The following is a 5,000-nucleotide window of genomic DNA, read 5'->3' on the forward strand; positions in this document are numbered from 1 at the left end:
CTGTTGAACTCTCTCTTCAAAGTTCTTTTCAACTTTCCCTTACGGTACTTGTTCGCTATCGGTCTCGTGCCAGTATTTAGCCTTAGATGGAGTTTACCACCCTCTTTAGGCTGCATTCCCAAGCAACCCGACTCCGAGAAGAACCGCGACCTCGGCGCGGCGGGGGCCGTTACCGGCCTCACACCGTCCCTGGGCTGAGCCTCTATCAGAAGGACTCAGGCCCCCCGGCCCGCGCCGAGAGATACGGACTTCTATACGCCACATGTCCCGACGCCCGTGAAGGACGGGGGATTCGGCGCTGGGCTCTTCCCTCTTCGCTCGCCGCTACTAGGGGAATCCTTGTTAGTTTCTTTTCCTCCGCTTAGTAATATGCTTAAATTCAGCGGGTCGTCTCGTCTGATCTGAGGTCGCGCTCGAAGGGCTGTCGTCGCCAGGCGTACGCCGCCGCGAGGGAGGGCGGGAACCACCCCTCGCGGTCTGGCTGGAAACCATTCGGAGGAACCCTTTCGAGACGGGGAGGTTCGATTCGGCCGGAGGACGAAGGATGAAAACGGGAAGAAAAAAACTTAAGCCCCCCTCTTCGCCTTCTACCGGAGCTATCCTACCAACCTCTCTTTTGCCGCGCTCTCGGCCCGAACGAAAAGGAGAGGGAGGACGGAGATCCGCCGACGGAGAGACGGCGCGCGTAACGGGCAGCCAGAGAGGGTAAAACCCACCGGCAGCCGTCGCTACGACGTCTCTCCACGGATCGCCGCCACCTCTCCCCTCGCCGGAACGAGGAACGGTAGAGGACGGTGTGTGGAAAGCCGGCCTCCGAGACCCATCGCTGGGCAACGGAGACGAAGGCGAGAGGGGTGGACGAAAGTCTTTTCCCCCGCGATCAAGCCCGTCGAGCGGCTTTTGTCGAGTCCCGAACGAGAAGGGAACCTGACCGAGTCTGCTTTTAGGAAGACGAAGGCGCCTCGGATCGGGCACCTGCGAACCTCCAGCCGCGGTCCCCTCGAACCGTCTCTTAACTCTTCCCCGGAGGGAAGAGGGAGACGGAACGAAAAGGTCCGATAGATTGGAATAGCGACCCTCAGACAGGCGTGGCCCCGGGATTGACCCGGGGCCGCAATGTGCGTTCAAAGTGTCGATGATCAATGTGTCCTGCAATTCACATTAGTTCTCGCAGCTGGCTGCGTTCTTCATCGACGCACGAGCCAAGTGATCCACCGCTAAGAGTTGTACTCTTTATGGTTGTTTTTGTTTCGAAGCCATGTAACCAACAGACACAAAAAGTGACGGTTTGAAATAATGTTTTACGGCAGCCGCGGGTACGGGCGCCCCGGAACGCCTAAGCGAACTCGGGGTCATCAAACCGCGCCGCCGAGCCGCCTCCGGAGTAAGAAACCCCGCAGACGGACTTCGGGGGCCAGGTACCCGTCTCCCTTTGGCCGTAAAACACGTTTTTTGCTCAGGACACCGTTTTTCGATCAAGTCATTAAAAGGCCGAAGGGAATCCCTGTAGTTCCCAACGTCGGGCCGTGGCTTGAACATTTTTTGTTTGTGGAAATGGGAGTCGCGCCTACTGGGAGACACTACCAACCCAAGTCCCGGTAATGATCCTTCCGCAGGTTCACCTACGGAAACCTTGTTACGACTTTTACTTCCTCTAGATGATCAAGTTCGATCGACTTTTCAGCACAGCACCAAGGCCCCGCGAAGGAGCCCCGGCGTGGCCGATCCGAGGACCTCACATAACCATCCAATCGGTAGTAGCGACGGGCGGTGTGTACAAAGGGCAGGGACTTAATCAGCGCGAGCTGATGACCCGCACTTACTGGGAATTCCTCGTTCATGGGGAATAATTGCAATCCCCAATCCCCGTCACGAACGGGTTTAAGCGGATTACCCGCGCCTCTCGGCGTAGGGTAGGCACACGCTGGCCCGGCCATTGTGGCGCGCGTGCAGCCCCGGACATCTAAGGGCATCACAGACCTGTTATTGCTCCATCTCGCGTGGCTATACGCCACTGGTCCCTCTAAGAAGTTAACCGCGACCGCGGGGGGCCGCGTAACTATTTAGCACGAAGGAATCTCGTTCGTTATCGGAATTAACCAGACAAATCACTCCACCAACTAAGAACGGCCATGCACCACCACCCACAGAATCGAGAAAGAGCCATCAGTCTGTCAATCCTTTCCGTGTCCGGGCCGGGTGAGGTTCCCCGTGTTGAGTCAAATTAAGCCGCAGGCTCCACTCCTGGTGGTGCCCTTCCGTCAATTCCTTTAAGTTTCAGTTTTGCAACCATACTCCCCCCGGAACCCAAAGACTCTGGTTTCCCCGCACGCTGCCCGGCGGGTCATGGGAATAACGCCGCCGGATCGCGGGTCGGCATAGTTTACGGTCGGAACTACGACGGTATCTGATCGTCTTCGAACCTCCGACTTTCGTTCTTGATTAATGAAAACATTCTTGGCAAATGCTTTCGCTTTCGTCCGTCTTGCGCCGGTCCAAGAATTTCACCTCTAGCGGCGCAATACGAATGCCCCCGGCCGTCCCTCTTAATCATGGCCCTGGTTCAGGAAACCCACAAAATAGAACCGGAGTCCTATTCCATTATTCCTAGCTCAGGCATTCAGGCGAGTTTGGTGCCCGCTTTGAACACTCTGATTTTTTCAAAGTAAACGCTCCGGACCCCTGAGGACCGGACACCCAACCAAGGGCATCCGGGGGGCGCCGGGAGGCAGGGTCTGGGACAGGCGGTAGCTCGCCTCGCGGCGGACCGCCAGCCCACTCCCGAAGTCCAACTACGAGCTTTTTAACTGCAGCAAATTTAATATACGCTATTGGAGCTGGAATTACCGCGGCTGCTGGCACCAGACTTGCCCTCCAATGGGTCCTCACCCATGTGTTTAGGATACGTTCATTCCGATTACAGGGCCTCGAAAGAGACCTGCATCGTTATTTTTCGTCACTACCTCACCGTGTCGGTAATGGGTAATTTGCGCGCCTGCTGCCTTCCTTGGATGTGGTAGCCATTTCTCAGGCTCCCTCTCCGGAATCGAACCCTGATTCCCCGTTACCCGTGGTCACCATGGTAGCCCCCTATGCTACCATCGACAGCTGATAGGGCAGACATTCGAATGAGACGTCGCCGCCGCGGTGGGCGCGCGATCGACCCGAGGTTATCTAGAGTCACCAAAGGGCCGGGGGAAACCCTCGCGGGTCCCCCCGGGTGGGTTTTGGGTCTGATAAATGCACGCATCCCGGCCCCCCCGAGAGAGGACCGGTCAGCGCTCGTTTGCATGTATTAGCTCTGGAATTACCACAGTTATCCGAGTAACGTGTGGAGCGATCAAAGGAACCATAACTGATTTAATGAGCCATTCGCAGTTTCACTGTACCTTCCGTGTGCACTTAGACCTGCATGGCTTAATCTTTGAGACAAGCATATGTTACTGGCAGGATCAACCAGGTTGCTGCGAGTGGTTTTTGTCACAGAAAAAACCATTGGTTCTTAGAGGGGAGAGGGATCGGCCCCGTACCGTCCGAAGGACCCCCCGGGGAGGGGGGGACGGGCGGAGAGGCTCGTCCGAGCTCACCCCTCATTGCTCCCAGTGGAAATTAGTGTGGCAACTCCGCTGCGCGAGTTCCCGCTTGCTTCGGGGATAACAAGGAAACGCTCGTTCCGAAACCGGGGGTCCGGAGCTTTTTGAAGCCGGGTGCTGGAGCTCGGTTGGACGCGAGGACCACCGAGGCATCCGAGTCCGACGGCTCCGGGCCGACCGGTTATCGTGTAGGGCAGATTGAGATATAGACGGGCCGTCTACGACTCCCTCGGATAGGTTCGGAAAGGTCCTCCCCCTGACGGAGGACCCCCCTGGAGGCTAACCCGCTGGGTCGGGTAGGAACGCACCGCGCACAGTGGCCACGGAGGGCCGCGCGGTTGCCTACCCAGGCGGGCTCGGTAGTCCATTCGATCGGGTCAAAATAATGAAAGAGATACCCCCCCTGGAACCGTCTCTGGAAGTTTGGTTTTTCCTCCGTACCGCCTGGGGGGCGGGGGGCGGGACGGAGGCCGACCTGCGGAGCTTCTTGGTCGGGTAGGATCGGGTCCGTGTTATAGTGTCCAAAAATCCACTTTGGAACCATTATTGGGGCTTTATTTAAGCTCTGCCATGCTTAGAAATGAATGGAGAATCATCTCCAGTGCTTGGACCCCTAGTCATTGCCACTCTCCTCAACAGTCCGACGGCACCCCTTTGAAAAACCCCCCGACGAAAAATCCTCCAGAGCGCGGGCGAACTCGCTCCGAGGCCGACCGGAGTGCACCTTCGTCGGGCAAGGGAGTCGGGCGAAGGGGGTCAGAAATCCTGGAGCTCGCCACCCTCACTAGTTTTTGGCGTGAAATGGTAGACCAAAAGTGGGGACTTAGAAAAATTTCGCACTTTTTCGACCTACCACTGGTAGACCGAGTGGGACTTAGTCATTTTTTCAGCTTTTTCGGGCCTACCACTGGTAGACCAAGTTGGACTTAGTCATTTTTTCAACTTTTCGAGCCTACCACTGGTAGACCAAGTTGGACTTAGTCATTTTTTCGACTTTTCGAGCCTACCACTGGTAGACCAAGTTGGACTTAGTCATTTTTTCGACTTTTCAGAGCTACCACTGGTAGACCAAATGGGACTTAGTCATTTTTTCAACTTTTCGAGCCTACCACTGGTAGACCAAGTTGGACTTAGTCATTTTTTCAGCTTTTTCGGGCCTACCACTGGTAGACCAAGTTGGACTTAGTCATTTTTTCGACTTTTCAGAGCTACCACTGGTAGACCAAGTTGGACTTAGTTATTTTTTCAACTTTTCGAGCCTACCACTGGTAGACCAAGTTGGACTTAGTCATTTTTTCAGCTTTTTCGGGCCTACCACTGGTAGACCAAGTTGGACTTAGTCATTTTTTCGACTTTTCAGAGCTACCACTGGTAGACCAAGTTGGACTTAGTTATTTTTTCAACTTT

At 55.5% G+C, this 5,000-nt stretch overlaps 3 non-coding genes across 3 annotated transcripts in view; all 3 read right to left on the bottom strand.

Annotated features, from left to right (window-relative positions):
* Positions 1 to 410, bottom strand: part of LOC125797803 (28S ribosomal RNA) — a 4,064-nt gene extending 3,654 nt beyond the window's left edge. Inside the window, exon 1 of the ribosomal RNA XR_007436633.1 lies at positions 1 to 410. This exon is cut by the window's left edge and continues 3,654 nt beyond it. This is a non-coding gene — a ribosomal RNA (28S ribosomal RNA).
* Positions 411 to 1,072: 662 nt separating this feature from the next.
* LOC125797770 (5.8S ribosomal RNA) lies at positions 1,073 to 1,226 on the bottom strand. Its single transcript, XR_007436600.1, has one exon. It is a non-coding gene; the product is annotated as a 5.8S ribosomal RNA (ribosomal RNA).
* A 373-nt stretch (positions 1,227 to 1,599) lies between these two features.
* LOC125797786 (18S ribosomal RNA) lies at positions 1,600 to 3,463 on the bottom strand. Its single transcript, XR_007436616.1, has one exon. It is a non-coding gene; the product is annotated as an 18S ribosomal RNA (ribosomal RNA).
* Between the last annotated feature and the right edge of the window lie 1,537 nt (positions 3,464 to 5,000).

This window comes from Astyanax mexicanus, unplaced genomic scaffold (assembly GCF_023375975.1).
Source record: "Astyanax mexicanus isolate ESR-SI-001 unplaced genomic scaffold, AstMex3_surface scaffold_53, whole genome shotgun sequence".
NCBI classification, from domain to species: domain Eukaryota; kingdom Metazoa; phylum Chordata; class Actinopteri; order Characiformes; family Acestrorhamphidae; genus Astyanax; species Astyanax mexicanus.